This window comes from Ochotona curzoniae, unplaced genomic scaffold (genome assembly GCF_017591425.1).
Source record: "Ochotona curzoniae isolate NIBS_2020 unplaced genomic scaffold, NIBS_Ocur_1.0 scaffold_274, whole genome shotgun sequence".
Lineage (NCBI taxonomy): Eukaryota > Metazoa > Chordata > Mammalia > Lagomorpha > Ochotonidae > Ochotona > Ochotona curzoniae.
In genome coordinates this window covers 5301984-5318998 of record NW_024467101.1, presented here as the reverse complement: position 1 = coordinate 5318998, position 17015 = coordinate 5301984, and the positions used below count along the sequence as shown (strand labels likewise).

Genomic DNA, 17015 nt, shown 5'->3' with positions numbered 1-17015 from the left:
GGTACAAGGATATGTTATTTACACCTGCCTTCTCAGAAAAATGTCAGACACCAATTATCTGATGTTTAATGAAATGAGTTATAATAAGGCGCTTTTCCACATACTTTATATACTTGGGATTTCTGTATTGTGTGAATTGTCAGATATTTGCTTATGTTTGGCTGCTGGTAAAATACTTTTCTACACTCTGCATTTATAAAGCTTCTCCCTTGTGTGAATTCTCTCATGTCTAATGAAATATGGCTTATCAAAAAAGGATTAACACTCTTTACAAGTTCTTCCCCTGTGTGAATTATGATGTTCCAGAAGAGATGACATATAAAGATTTTTCCACATTCTTTACATTTACAAGGTTTCTACCATGTGAATTTTTTGATGCCTAATGAGAGATGAGTTATCATAAAAGGCTTTTCCACACTGTTGACATTCATGAGATTTCTTACCGCTGTGAATTCTCTGATGTCTGCTTAGGTGTGATACCTGGCCAAATGCTGCCCCACACTCTTTACATTCATAAGGTCTTTCTCCTGTGTGAATCCTCTCATGTGCGATTACGTATGCAAGGTGGCAAAAAGTTTTTCCACATTTTGTACACTCATATGGTCTCATCCCTGTGTGAATTGCCTGATGTCTATTGAGACATGACTTATCACGAAAGGTTTTTCCACATTCTTCACATTTAAAAGGTTTCTCCCCTGTGTGAATCCTGTGATGTCTAGTGAGAGACGCTTTTCTACAAAAGGCTTTCCCGCAGTCTTTACATTTAAAAGGTTTCTCTCCTGTGTGAATTCTCAGATGTGCAGTGAGATATGACTTATCATAAAATTCCTTTCCACACTCCATACATTTAAATTGTTTCTCTCCTGTGTGAATCTTCAGATGTTTGGTTAGTGCTGACTGCTGGCAAAATGCTCTTCCACACTCTGTACATTTAAAAGGTCTCTCCCCTGTGTGAATTTTCTGGTGTGTAATGAGACATGAGTTACTATAAAAGGATTTTCCACACTCTTTACATTGAAAAGGTTTCTCCCCTGTGTGAATTCTCTGGTGTGTAATGAGACATGAGTTACTATAAAAGGATTTTCCACACTCTTTACATTGAAAAGGTTTCTCCCCTGTGTGAATTCTCTGGTGTGTAATGAGACATGAGTTACTATAAAAGGATTTTCCACACTCTTTACATTGAAAAGGTTTCTCCCCTGTGTGAATTCTCTGGTGTGTAATGAGACATGAGTTACTATAAAAGGATTTTCCACACTCTTTACATTGAAAAGGTTTCTCCCCTGTGTGAATTCTCTGATGTGCAAAGAGAGATGACTTAGTAGGAAAGGCATTTCCACACTGTTTACATTTAAAAACCTTCTCACCTGGGTGAATTCTCTGATGTGCAAAGAGAGATGACTTTGTAGGAAAGACATTTCCACACTGTTTACATTTAAAAACCTTCTCACCTGTGTGAATTCTCTGATGCTTAACAAGATACAAATTATCATAAAAGGCTTTTCCACACTCTTTACATTGAAAGGACTTCTTACCTGTGTGAATTATCAGATGTTTAGTTAGTGTTGATTGGTGCGAAAATGCTTTTCCACAATCTTTACATTGAAAGGACTTACTTGTGTGAATTCTCAAATGTTTCTTTAGTGTAGATTGGTGCGAAAATGCTTTTCCACACTCTTTACATTTGAAAGGTTTCTCCCCTGTGTGAATTCTCTGATGTGCAATGAGAGATGACTTATAACAAACACCTTTTCCACACTGTTTACATTTAAAAGGCTTATTCCCTGTGTGAATTCCCTGATGTCTTATGAGATCCAACTTATCATAAAAGGCTTTTCCACACTCTTCACATTCATATTTTTTCCCTGTATGAATTCTCTGATGTTTAATGAGAGATGACTTGCCATAAAAGGATTTTCCGCATTTCTCACATCCATGCGATCTCTTCCCTGTGTGAATCATCAGATGTTTCCTTAGTAGTAACGGATAGGAGAATGCTTTTCTGCACTTGTTACACTCGAAAGGTTTTTCCTTTGTGTGGGTTCTCTGATGTATGACGAGAGATGATCTATGATAATAGGCCTTTCCACATTCTTCACATTTAAAAGGTTTCTCCCCTGTGTGAATTTTCTGATGTTTAATGAGAGCCGATTTTCTATAAAAGGCGTTCCCACACTCCGTACATTTAAATGGTTTCTCCCCTGTGTGAATTCTCTGATGTGTAACAAAGTATGACTTATCAGAAAAGACTTTTCCACACTCTTTACATACATGGCATTTCTCCCTTGTGTGAATTCTCTGATGTTTAGTTAGGTTTGACTGCTGGCAAAATGCTTTCCCACATTCTGTACATTTAAAAGGTTTCTCTCCTGTGTGAATTCTCTGATGTGTAACGAGAGATGAATTAGTAGGAAAGGGTTTTCCACAATCTTTACATTTAAAAGGTATCTCCTCACCGTGAATTCTCTGATGCTTAATGAGAGACCATTTAACAGAAAAGGCTTTCCCACACTCTTTGCATTCATAGGCTTTCTCCCCTGTGTGAATTCTCAGATGTTTGATTAGTGTTGATTGCTGCGAAAATGCTTTCCCACACTCTTTGCATTCATAGGCATTCTCCCCTGTGTGAATTCTCAGATGTTTGATTAGTGTTGATTGCTGCGAAAATGCTTTTCCACATTCTTTACAATTAAAAGGTTTCTCCCCTGTGTGAATTCTCTGATGTGCATTGAGAACTGATTTATAACCGAAGACTTTTCCACACTCTACACATTCATGAGATTTCTTCTCTCTGTGAATTATCTGATGTTTGCTTAGGTGTGATGGCTGGCAAAATGCTATTACACACTCTTTACATTCATAAGGTTTCTCCCCTGTGTGAATTCTTTGATGTGTGATTAGGTCTGAGTGATTACAAAAAACTTTTGCACACTTTGTACACTCATATGGTCTCATTCCTGTGTGATTTCCCTGATACATACTGAAAAATAACGTGTCACCAAAAGCTTTCCCACAGTCTTTACATTCATAAAGTTTCACATCTGTGTGAACTCTCTTCTGTACATTTAAACTTGACATGGTGATTACAACTTTCCTTAAGTTTATTTCTTGACTCTTCTGATTTCCAACTAGTTCACTCTTTCTATGGGCATCTGAGAATTTAAAAAACGAGAATAAAAAAAATGTATATCCATCAATAACATCTAAGTATTTCTTCTGAAATGTTCATGTAGAGCCAATGAAGTTTTTTGATTCTCTAGATGGACCAGATTTTAACAGATAAACAAAATTGTTCACTTCTGAACATCACAATTTTTTCATTATTATGTTAGTATAATAAATATTGACTATTCAATATTTTAATTACTTATAATTTTGTATTTATATGGAGAAAGGATGGAACAGGGCAGATGAATGGGTACAGCAAGTGAAATCAATGCCTAAGATGCTTTGTATATCCTTACACTTGGAGTTTGCTCTACTGCCCTTCCAGTATAACTTCCAACTGACAGATCTTGGGAGTCAGGTAATGGTTCATGCATCAAAGCTCAATATGTTGATCCATTTTTAAATTTCACATTGGCCTAATTCTAACTGCTGAAAGCATTTTAAGAATAACTTTGGGGCCTGGTGTGATAACCTAGTGGCTAAATTCTTACCTTCTATGCACCTGGATCCCTTATTGATGCTAGTTCATATCCTGGCCACTCCACTTCCCAACCAGCTTGCTGCTCATTGCCTAGACAGCAATGGAAGGTGGCCAAGTCCCTGGGACTTGGCACCCGTGTGGGAGAGGCTGAAAAAGTTTCTGGCTCCTGGTTTTGGATCAAGTAAGTTCCAACCATTGTGGCTACTTGGGGAGTGAACCAGCGGATGGAAGTTCTTGCTGTCTCTCCTCTCTGTAAGGCTATATTCCCAATTATGTATATACCCTTTAATGGGGACTGTAGAATGCCTGTGTCTGATGCATGGCATTTAGCTGTTCTTAGGTATAAGATCTAAAATATATCAGCTTTTCTGCCCAGCATGAGCTGACTTACCTAAATCTTGCTCATTGACAGGTTTTTCCACTGTCCATGGCATTGCTCCTTGTCCCAAAGTCACATCAGGCTTGCAAATGTAGTATCCTAGTAATGGGAAATAATTTTAGACATTGTGAAATCAATAACTTGGGGACTTAAAGGACAAAATCTTGGTCCCAGGATCTGTGCCACAGAAAGGCTGATATGAATCATTTCTACAGTGTACAGACATTCTCTACACCCTCAAACACTTTCTTTCAAGCACTAGATTGTAGAAACTGTTCTTTCTTTTGTCAACTAAGAAAGTATTCTGCTTGTGCATGGCAGAATTTCACTCACCCAAGGAAAGCAGATTGCCATAGGTCTCAAGCATCACATCCCTGTACAGGGTCCTCTGAGCAGTGTCCATGATCTTCCATTCCTCCTGGGTAAATTCAATAACCAGATCTTCAAACGACACCAACACCTACAACAGAACATTTCTCCTCAGCTCTGGATCACTAAACAGATGGGGCACATCCTTCTGTGTCTATTTATTTCACATCTTCTAGAGAGGCAGCTTACTTTGCACTATATATGGCAACACAGCGCAAAAATCAAACTGAAAGTATCTTGGTGATGTATCCATTTTCCAACGCAAGAACTACAATAGACTTAACCTTATTATTCCATAACTGACCTTTTTCTCCAAATGAGTTTGCTGTATAATAAGCAGACACAAGTATAAACACAAGACCTAAACAACATGCTAGATGAGATGAGGAAGAGACATGCTTCATACTGATCAGAATTATTTTTTTATGATCATAATAATAAAAGAATTATTTAATAACTAAGACTTTGACTATACCAAAGGAATTTGTAAAATCTGATTAATATTAATGCAATTCAGTTTTCTTGAACTTATATAAATATTTCCACACTTAATTAAAATGAAATGTATATCTTATAAGTGTTTATTTTCTTTTTAGAATGCACTGACCATTCATTTCTGCTTTCTCCTGTTTATCTTTCATGCAATAGCTTTCAAATTAAACTACTTTAACATTAGAAAATGAACTACAAACTTATTTGGGGGACAAACTAGTTTGATTCAAAAATAATATCTTCTTGTCGCAAGTAGTTGCCTCAGTCATAAGCTGCCAATTGGTTGGCAAATGGTTACTTTTAACCCATCAAGTTGCTTCTGTATATATTCATAAAACATTTTTTGGTTAGCACTTTAAATGCTCTTTCTCTGCCTCAAAGTAACTAAACAAATCGTACATTTTACAAATGCTAATTATAAAAAGTTGAATTCAATACTATAGTTGCAAGTGAAGAATAAACTCTGCAACAAATAGGGAAGTAACTGATACACTAATACAAAAAATAAAAAACATGTAGGGGTGGGAGTAACATTTTGGGATTGGATTATTGTGCACGGCCTTTGTTTAGACTCTTGAGGAAAAGTAGGGTTTGTCCTTTGTTCTTATTATCTTCTAGCTTCCATGTGTCAATCTCTATCAATTGGAATATTAAGCCTTATATTCTGAAATGAAGTTAAAGTATGCTATTACAAAAAACTACAGCAGCTAAGAAGGAGGTAGGGTAGCAAATACAGGCAGGAGACAAAGTAGAAGCAGGAAGTATCACTGGACTAAATTATTTGCTACATGTAAAATTTGTCCACTTTCTACTACACACACACATACACACATATATTTGTATATGCCAGATAAAGAGAAAATTCATAACAGATTATACATCTGAATGACATAAGTATCACTGTTGATGTATCTAATAACAAACCCTCAAACCACATCAAAGTACACACAAATAAACAATTTTAAAAAGTGAAAAGTCTTCTGATGAAAAAAAAAAAAAAAAGAATCTGTCAATTATAAACATAAAAGGGCCCGTAGCGATAGCATACTGGTTAAAGTCCTCACCTTGCATGTGCAAGATCCCATATGGGTGCCAGTTCTAATCCCAGCAGCCCCGCTTGCCATCCAGCTCCCAGCTTGTGGCCTGGGAAAGCAGTCGAGGACGGCCCAAAGCCTTGGGACCCCTGTGTCCGCCTAGAGACCCTGAAGAAGCTCCTGGTTCCTGGCTTCGGATTGGCTCAGCTCTAGCTATTGCAGCCGCTTGGGGAGTGAACCATCGGAAGGAAGATCTTTCTCTCTGTCTCTCCTCCTCTCTGTATATCTTTCCAATAAAATCTTAAAAAATAAAAATAAAAAGTATATAGACATAAGACAACATGTATACACCACTGTAGAACAATGACAACACGATAATGTTCCAAATATGGTGCTAACATGCCAGTAGGCAGTTCATATCTTGACTGCTCCACTTCTTATCCAGCTCACTGCTTATGGTCTGGGAAAGCAGCAGAGGATTGTTGAAGTCTTTGAAACACTGCATTCATGTGGGAAATCTAGAGGAAGCTCCTGACTGCTAGCTTTGGATCAGCTCAGCTCTTGACATTGCAGCAAAAAGTTAAATTGGGCTGGCATGTTAGAATAATGAGAAAATCCACTCCTGGCATTACAAGCATCTAATATGGGCATTGGTTCATGTCCAACTGCTCCATGTGGTACCAGCTGCATGCTAAAGGCTGGGAAAAGCAACAGAGAATGGCCCAAGTGCTTGACCTCTGCTACCCATATGGGAGACCTGTATAAACTTCTGATGCCTGCATTTAGCCTGGCCTAGCCGCAGCCATTCTAGCTATCAGGGGAGTGAACCAGGGGTTGGAAGGGCACTTTTCTTTCTTTCTTTTTCTTTTCTTTTCTTAAGATTTATTTGCTCTTATGGAAAAGTAGATATACACAGAGATGCAGATACACAGAGAAAGCACTTCTGTCCTCTGGTTCACTCCCCAAGCAGCTGCAATAGCCAAAACTAATCTGAAGCCAGGAACCAGGAGCTTCTTCCAGGTTTCCCACATGGGTGTTGGGTTCCAAGGTTTTGGGCCATTCTTGAGTGCTTTCCCAGGCTACAATCAGGAAACTGGATGAGAAGTGGAACAGTCAGGGTCAGGACAAGCACCCATATGGGATCCTGGCACACGCAAGGTGAGGACTTTAGCCACTAGGCCACCACACTGGGCCCGGAAGGATGCTTTCTACCCAATGCGATGGCCTCGCAGCTAAAGTCCTCACCCTGAAAGCACCAGGATCCCATATTGACACCAGTTCTAATCACAGGAGCCCCACTTCCTATCCAGCTCCCTGCTGGTGGCCTGGGAAAGCAGTTGAGGATGGCCCAAAGCCTTGGGACCCTGCACCCACGTTGGAGATACAGAGGAGGCTCCTTGCTCCTGGCTTCAGCTCAGTGCAGCACTGGCTGTTGCGGTCACTTGGGGGAGTAAATCATCAGACAGAGGATCTTGCTCTCTGTCTTCCTCTGTGTATATTTGACTTTGCAATAAAAATAAAACTTTAAAATAAATAAATAAATGTTTGAAAATGTTAAACAACAACAACAAAAGATTAAAATCACTAGGTAGTCTCCCTGATCACTTCACACTGTCATAAATCATTTTTTTAAGATTAATTTTTTACTGGACGGAAGAGGAAAATCTCCCATCCATGGGCAACAGCTGGAGCTGAGCAAATCTGAAGTCAGGAGCCCAAATCCTCTTCTGGGTCTCCCACACGAGTGCAGGGTCCCAAGGCTTTGCGCCGTCCTCGACTGCTTTCCCAGGCCACAAGCAGGGAGCTGGATGGGAAGTGGGGCTTCCAGGATTAGAATTGGTGCCCATATGGGATCCTGGCGCATTCAAGGCTAGGACTATAGCTAGCTACTAGGCTATTGTGCCAGGCCCCAGAAATCATTTTTTAAAAGAAATTAAGAATTTAATATAAATGATTAATATTTTAAATACTCTTGTGAGAAAAAAATCACAAGAAAAATTAGAAAATATGTTGTACAAATAATACCATAACAAAATAGACTTGTGATTCTCTTCTATTCCCACATTTGTGATATAATCTAAAGCACATTCCATGTGTGCTAGTTTGAGTGACTTGCTTAGAAAACAGATTTTAGCAGAGATGGAAACTGAAAAAGTCATCAGATTCAAAAGATAGTACAGCTAATGAACATCCCAAATTTAACCTGCTTATCAATTTCAAAATATATCGTGCTTGTATGTTACAATACAAAATATGATTGTCAATTTACAATGTTTGGGGAGGGGAGGGGGGAATCCCAGTGCCTATAAAACTATGTCACATAATGCAATGTAATTAATAAAAAAAAAAAAAAGACTAAATAATGACAAAAACTGCAACATGGGCAACAAAAGGAAACATTGAGAAAAACTAAAATTTAAAAATTGTATAGAGTAAAACTTCAAAAGAAAGCAATATGATGTGTAAAAGTATGGAAATCATTTTGCATATGAGATCATATGTTAGGAATATATAGGATGTAACAAAATTCTACAACACAAGTAATAAGAAATGGATTCCAAATGGACAAAGAACTATAGACATTTCTACAATGCATAAAAAATCAAATCACAAATGAACACAAGATGATTTTCAACATTACTTATCCCCAGGTGGATGCAAATGGCAACCATAACGACATGCCATTTCATATCCAGTGCAATGTTCTTTATAAAAAATGTTCAAAATTGAGAGAAACTAAAATTGGGCATTTCTGGTGTAAAAGTGATGAAATATAAATATGGAAAGCAGTAATCAAGAACCGCATATACTTTAACCTCACAAAGTTTAGCTCCAGCAGAGGACATCACGTGGAAAGAAGAAGAGAACATGGAAGTGTGTCCATAATCTCCCTCTGTTCATTCTAAAGCTTGTCAGTATGTGGCGCCTGCTCTGGTGGCATGGCACGTGAGCTTCCACCTGCATTGCCAGCATTCCTCATGGGTATGCTTTGTGTCCTGGCTCTTCCACTTGATGGGTTCAAGTCCTGGGCCCCAGCACACATGTGAGAGACCTGAAAGAAGTTCTTGGCTCCTAGCTTTGCATATGCTCAGCTCTGCCAATTGTACCCATTTTTTCCCCATTTTTATTATTATTATTTTTGTAATTTTTATAATCTTACTTAGTTGATTAGGGTACAAAGGGTCAAGGGCAAAAGGAAAGTGGGTAAAATCTTGTTTCCACACCAATATCATCTTTTTGTCATCCTGTTTCTGGGGTCAATGCAGAAACAAAGGGAGAAGCCCCACCCAGCCTCCCAACCATGCCCGATCCCAATGTGGGCATGCTCCGAGGGTCCTGCTCAAGCAGTTTTGATAGTTCAGTAGTTCTGAATTGCTGCCAATGTCACTGCTCCAAGCACGATGAAATCTATTCAGCATCCACTGGCTGACATAGAATCTTCATGGTTGGCATTCTAAGATCAGCAGTTCAGTTGGAGGGATTGCCAAAGAAACTGTCTGAGGTGATCCCAGACCTGATTCTTGTATGTGCTTGCCAGGACAGAGTCCAGCACTGTCCGTCGCCCTAGTTAGCTTATGGACATGCTGCTGGTTACAACTGCTGGGTCAGTTCTGTTTTCAGCCCCGTATTTCACAAAAATCAATGGGTGTTGCAGTCCAATCTTGACCACTGCATACTCTGCACTCACGTAAGCCACTGAGAGCTGCGGCCTAGTTGGGGTGACTCTCCATAACCCCCACCAGGCCTGCCCCTACCCTGGTTCCCATGCATGCCAGTATGTATCGCAGACTTGATCAGTTTGTCCCACATCCCATTCAGCTCTCATACATGTCAATGGGCATTAAAACCTAGTTCAACCCAACCAACCCTACTATCCAGCCCACACACATACTGGTGGGTATCTTTCTGTCTAGCCACCCCTGCTCCTGTCCTGGTTTCCATGCTCTGCAGTGGGAGTGGTAATCCAAGAGGGAGGTGCCCACTATTTCCCTACTAGGCTACTCCAACTGCCTGATTGTGCACTCTCCAGGTGGTTCTGGAGTTTAACTTGACAGATTTAGCCACCAGTGCCAGCCTCTGCCAGCTGATGCAGTAGCAAAGCCCAACCAACCCTCACCCACTCTAATTTTTGCTCACACCAGTCAGAACAGTCAGCCCAGCCTTTTTCCTGATGTAGCTCACATGAGGCCCATAGGTGTTGTAGCCCTGCCTGGTCTGGTCTGCCCCCATCTCAACTCACGCTCTCCAGTGTGAATGATTGTCCAGCAGGGGAGCCCACATTCCAGCAACCAGCTTTGCCCCCTCTCTAGTCCTCACATGTGCTGTTTGGCTGCTGCAATCATATCTGGTACAGTTCACCTCACCTTGGCATTCCATAATGTGCACTGGTTTGTGTCGTGACCGAACCTGGCCCAACCCACACTCTGTTATGGTGCTTGGATTCGCCACAGGTGATATAAACTGGTTCAGCCTGATCTACCCCCCACCTATGCTGGTGGTTATCTTTCTCTGTCCTGGTCTGGGTTGCTTCCTATCATGGTTCTTGTGCGCAACTGCAGGAAAGGCTGTGTCCCAACAGAGTAGTTTCCCAAACTCCTCCATCAGAACCTTTCCCTATGCCTGATCTTGCCCGTATTGGTGGGTCCATGGGCCAGCCCTCCTTTTTTTTTTTTTTTTTAAAGATTTATTTTTATTATTTTTTTATTGGAAAGGCGGATATACAGAGAGGAGAGACAGAGAGGAATTTCTTCCGTCTGATGATTCACTCCCCAAGTGAGCGCAACGGGTCGATACTATGCCGATCCGAAGCCAGGAGCCTCTTCCAGGTCTCCCACGTGGGTGCAGGGTCCCAAAGCTTTGGGCCGTCCTTGACTGCTTTCCCAGGCCACAGGCAGGGAGCTGGAAGGGAAGCGGGGCTGCTGGGATTAGAACCGGCGCCCATATGGGATCCCGGGCGTGCAAGGCGAGGACCTTTAACCACTTGCGCCACCGCGCCGGGCCCAAGGGCCAGCCCTCCTTGCTGGCCTTCAATCCATTCCTGTTCTTACTGTTGGCTGTTTCAGCCCAGCGAAGGCTCGTCCATACCCAGACACTGCTCACACATGGCTCAGTAGGGGCAGAGACCTAGCCTAGTCTGTTCCATCCTGTGTTCTTCCTTGTGAGTTGAGGGTGGCCCTGCCCAGTCCACCCCCTTCCAGTTGCAGCTCAGCCCACTCCACATCCTGTTTTAGGATGCCCTTGATGTGCCTTGACCTGCACAGACTGTTGATTCATTTACCCATAAGTTATGGCACATTCCATGATCACACACAGCCCATGATCACACCTAGCTCAGCTCATCCCCACCCCAGCTCATGATCTAACCTGCGGGACTTACATTTCTACAAGGTTGGGCCCATACTTCCCCCACAGAATCTACCTCTGGACCTGGTTCTCTCACATGCTGGTTAGTATCTTGACCCTGCCAAGTGTGACCAGTCCACTGTTCCACCACCCAGTCAGGTACTGGTACCTAGCCCTGCCAGACAGGCCCCCTGCCATCACTTTCATGTGGACTGCTGCGAGGCAATCAGTGATGCTCTATGCTAACAGCCCATCTCAGGATTCCCTTTTGGGCTGGTGTTCAGTCTGGCCCAAATAGATCTTATGGACTCTCCCCTGCAAACCACCAGGTCTCAATCCCCACAATTGCCAGAAAGTTCCGTGACACCATTGCTGGGAATCACCCAGAATTCATCCCTCACCTACACTCACACTGGCCTTATCCATGGGTGTCCCTAAGCAGCAATTACATATCCCGAAAAACCCAGAGTTCACTGCTAGGCCGCTGGGAGGCAGAGCCCAAAGCCTAGGACTTGGTCATTGCCTTTCGGCAGTGACTTTGGCCCGAGTCCCCAGCATTGGGTCCGGCCTGGCTGGGACACCCCGCTACAGCCTCCACACTGCAGGGAGCTGCTTTTGCCCCAACCCCAAGACCCAAACCCCTCCCAACCTCCTCCAGCCATAAGATGTTAGCGGCAGGGGGGTCCAGGGCCTTAATCCAGTTCCCCTCATGATGTACTTGGGCCTCATGATCTCTTGGGCCTGGAGAAAGCCTAGGACTCGGTCTCTGCCTTTCAGCTGTGACTTTCCATTGTGGCCATTTGCACAATGAAGCAGCAGATGGAACATTTATCTCTCTCTCCTCTCTCTTTTTCTAACTCTACCTTTCAAATTCTAAAAGAACATGCAACATGGGATTTGCACTAAAGTTTAGCAGGTAAAGCCACTGGGATCCAATAAGAGCATTGGTTCATGTCCTGGAGCCTCAACTTCTGATTCAGCTCCCTGCTAAAGGACCTACAAAGGCAGTGGAGTATGGCCCAAACACTTGCGTCCCTACACCTAAGTGAGAGACCTGGATGAAACTCCTGGCTCATGGTATCAGAAAGTCTTACTCCTCAAATGGCAATTTGGGGGACTGAATCAGCATGGCTCTGCCTTTCAAATTAATGAGAAAATCTCTAAGAGAAATGAACCTACATGTAGAGCTGGTATCAGTGGCACAGCATAACAAGCTACCACCTGCTTCAATATAATCCCATCTCTGCTGATTAGAAAATAGTGAAAGATAGCCCAAAAATTGGATGGGACACTTCTATGGGAGACCAACACAAACACTTGGTTCCTCTCTTTCACTCAGTCCAGCCCTGTTGGGTCCAACATTGGACCACTGTGACCATTTGGAGAATGAACCAGCAGATGGTAAGCACATTCCTTTTCTTTCTGTCACTTAACCTTTATAGTCAATGAATGACAGAATGGATGAATAAATAAATAACTTTTTTATTTTAAGATTTATTTTATTTTTATTGAAAAGGCGGATATACAGAGAGGAGGAGAGACAGAGAGGAAGATCTTCTGTCCGATGATTCACTCCCCAAGTGAGCGCAATGGCTGATGCTATGCCGATCCGAAGCCAGGAGCCTCTTCCGGGTCTCCCATGCGGGTGCAGGGTCCCAAAGCTTTGGGCCGTCCTTGACTGCTTTCCCAGGCCACAGGCAGGGAGCTGGATGGGAAGCGGGGCTGCCAGGATTAGAACCGGCGCCCACATGGGATCCCAGTGCGTGCAAGGTGAGGACCTTAACCACTGTGCCACCGCGCCGGGCCCATAAATAATTTTTTAAAAAATTTAAAAAGGAATGTGTTCCGAGACAGCTGAATAGTATCCTATAGCCATTTTAAGGTATATAGAAGCCAGTTGTATATAATCTAAAATTGAAATGCCAATGAAGTAGATGTGGTTAAGAACCTGCATTTTTTAACATACTGGTTACTCAATACCATGTCAATTAACTCCATAATGATGTAAATTGTTGTTGATGTTATATTGGGGCTTTTAATTGGTCGGGATGATATTCTGCCAACAGAGCCTTCAGACCAGAGATGGTCTCCACAAGAAACCATTGAATGTATCTGGACTCTATGCTTGGTATATGCCTGCAATGAAAGAATCTTGACTGGATTTGAACTGTAATATTGCAATAAGGTAGAGGAATCCACCATGGCGGGGGGGGGGATATGAGGAGGGGTTGGGGAATCCCAGAGCCTATGAAACTGCGTCACAAAATGAAACGTAATCAATATTAAAAAAAGGAATGTGTTCTCCACACATTCCTGTCACAGCTCATGAGTGTAACATAGCTTCCCACATGCTATTAGGAAACACACTATTTCAGGATTTCAAAACTTACTTTTTCTTTTAGCACTAGGTAACTCTTAAAAAAAATTTTTTTTTTTTAATACAGAGAGGAGAGGCAGGCAGAAAGATCTGGCATTCACTGATTCACTCCCCAAGTGGCCACAGTGGCTGGAGTTGAGCCAATCTAAAGCTAGGAACCAGGAGCTTCCTCTGAGTCTTCCATGTAGGTGCAGGGTCCCCAGGTTTTGTTTGGGCCATCCTCAACTGCTTTCCCAGGCCATAAGCAGGGGGCTTAGCTGGATGAGAAGCAGAGTCACCAGGACATGAACCAGCACCTACATGGGATTCGGTGCCTGCAAAGCTAGGACTTTAGGGCCTGGCAGCATGGCCTAGTGGCTGAAGTCCTCGCCTTGAACGCACCGGGATCCCATATGGGCGCCAGTTCTAATCCCGGCAGCTCCACTTCCCATCCAGCTCCCTGCTTGTGGCCTGGGAAAGCAGTTGAGGATGGCCCAAAGCTTTGGGACCCTGGACCTGTGTGGGAGACCTGGAAGGAAGTTCCTGGTTCCTGGCTTCAGATCGGCCGAGCATCGGCCGTTGCGGTCATTTAGGGAGTGAATCATCAGACGGAAGATATTCTTCTCTGTCTCTCCTCCTCTCTGTATATCTGACTTCGTAATAAAAACAAATAAATCTTTAAAAAAAGGCTAGGACTTTAGACATTAGGCTACCACACCGGGCCCTAGGTAACTCTTATCACTGCGAAATGTTGAGTGTCTATTTCCAGGTCTGTATTAAACCACTTTGCTTATATCATAAGATCAATAAAGACCATTTCAGATTTGATATCACAGAAGAATAAACCAGTTTTAAGTTCCAGTTTTAATCATGTAGAAAAGGCTTGGCTAAGGCACTGGAAAGCCTGGGCAGAAGGTTTCAATCAGGTTTGAGAGTTTGAATGTCTTAGTCATGACAATTTTGCTTATTATATACCTGTTTTTCCATTTGAACTAAAACACCCACATAAAGCTTCTAAAATACAATGTGAAACAAGCTGAGAAATAAAGAACTTACTGTCTGCGTGTTCATTTCTTCTAATCTTGGATACATGAGTGGGCTTCGGGACTATACCTGGAAGAGAAAGGGAACAAGAATTATGAGAACTGGGGCCCGGCGCGGTGGCGCAAGTGGTTAAAGGTCCTCGCCTTGCACGCCCGGGATCCCATATGGGCGCGGGTTCTAATCCCGGCAGCCCCGCCTCCCTTCCAGCTCCCTGCTTGTGGCCTGGGAAAGCAGTGGAGGACGGCCCAAAGCTTTGGACCCTGCACCCGTGTGGGAGACCCGAAAGAGGCTCCTGGCTTTGGATCAGCATAGCATCGGCCCGTTGCGCTCACTTGGGGAGTGAATCATCGGACGGAAGATCTTCCTCTCTGTCTCTCCTCTCTGTATATCCGCCTTTCCAATAAAAAAATAATAAAAATAAATCTTTAAAAAAAAAAAGAATTATGAGAACTGGTCTTGCTTATTCCTAGTCACCATTATGCTAGCAACGTCATGACAGAAATGGATGCAGGATGTCAGCTGCATTGGCTGGAGAAACAAAATAAATCAGCATCACTGGGTAGGAATAGGGTTTTACAGATGATAAGGCCAAGGAAGACCTCCTTGAGACTGCGTGATCAATTCAAATTAGGAAGGCAGATCTGCAGAGAAGCAAGAGACAAAGATCCTCCATGTGCTAGCTAAGTGATGAGAGCAAGTGTCTGGCTGGGTGGAACTCCGAGGGGGATGTTAGCCCGCAGACCGTGGACAGATTGCCTCATCTCTGGAGCAACAAATCAACAGCGTCTCAGAACTATCAATATCGCTTAACCAGTACCCTAGGTACATGCTCAGCATGGGGGACCCTGAAATGACATCAGGTGTCTATCTCCCATCCCCGGGTACTTATGCAGTTGAGAATCTGGATGTGGCTGGTCCCCTCCTTTCCCCTTCCCCATATATAGGAAGAATAAAATTGGAAACAATATTCGAAAATCTTCCTCTCTGTCTCTACTCCTCTCTGTATGTCTGTACCAACAATGTCGGAGCACACTTAAATAACAGACTGATGGAACTCTAACTAGTTATGAAGTACTATACTATTGTAGCAATATAGGGAAAATCAGTAGGGGGGAGGGGATTTGAGGGGGGCCGATCCCAGACCCTACATAATTGTACCATAAAATTCAAAATAAATTTTAAAAATAAAAGAATTTTGGGCCTGGTGGCGTGGTCTAGTGGCTAAAGTCCTCGCCTTGAAAGTGCCAGGATCCCATATGGGCGCCAGTTCTAATCCCGGCAGCCCCACTTCCCATCCAGCTCCTTGCTTGTGGCCTGGGAAAGCAGTTGAGGATGGCACAAAGCCTTGGGATCCTGCACCATGTGGGAGACCTAGAAGAGGTTCTAGGTTCCCGGCTTTGGATTGGCGCAGCACCGGCCGTTGCAGACTGAAGATCTTCCTCTCTGTCTCTCCTCCTCTCTGTATATCTGACTTTGTAATAAAAATAAATAAATTTTACATAAATAAATAAAAGAATTTTTGAAAATAAAAACTTCAAGAAAAAGGTCAGGACCAGATGACTTCACTACTAAATTCTACGAAATTGACAGTAGCTTTAGAATTATTTGATAAGTCTGAAAGAGAGAAAGCTCTTCCAACCTTATCCTGAGGCCAATGATGCCTGTATTCCAAAACTAGACTAAAACAGTTGGAAGATCTTAATCTATGCCTGACCCTACATATAATTTATTTATTTTTAAAAACATTTTTTGTTGTTTTTCATTTTTTAAGATTTATTTATTTTTATTAGGCAGATATACAGAGAGGAGGAGAGACAGAGAGGAAGACCTTCCATCCAATGGTTCACTCCCCAAGCGGCAGCAAAAGCTGGAGCTGAGCCAATCCGAAGCCAGGAGCCAGGAGCCTCTTCCAGTTCTCCCACACGGGTGCAGGGTGCCAAAGCTTTGGGCTGTCCTTGGACTGCTTTCCCAGGCCACAGGCAGGGAGCTAGATGGGAAGCAGGACTGCCGGGGGATACGAACTGGTGCCCATCTGGGATCCCGGGCACTCAAGGCTAGGACTTTAACCACTGTGCTATTGTGCCAGGCCCTGTTGTTGTTTTAAAGTATTACAATTTTTTCATTTTAAAAGATTTATTTATTTTTATTGGAATGTCAAATTTACAGAGAGAAGGAGAGACAGAAGACCTTCCACTCCTGGTTCTCTCCCCAAAGGGCCACAATATCTGAAGCTGAGCTGATCCAAAGCCAAAGGCCAGAAGCTTCTTCCTTGTCTGTCACACAGGTGCAGGGTCCCAAGGCTTTCAGTCTTCCTCGACTGCTTTTCCTAGGCCACAAGCAGGGAGCTGG

At 42.8% G+C, this 17015-nt stretch overlaps 1 long non-coding RNA gene across 1 annotated transcript; it reads right to left on the bottom strand.

The window, feature by feature from the left end:
- Positions 1-2711: 2711 nt before the first annotated feature.
- Positions 2712-14736, bottom strand: LOC121172078. Its single transcript, XR_005886198.1, has 4 exons — positions 14679-14736; positions 4362-4488; positions 4041-4127; positions 2712-3152 (listed from the first exon to the last, which is right to left on the bottom strand). It is a non-coding gene; the product is annotated as an uncharacterized LOC121172078 (long non-coding RNA).
- Between the last annotated feature and the right edge of the window lie 2279 nt (positions 14737-17015).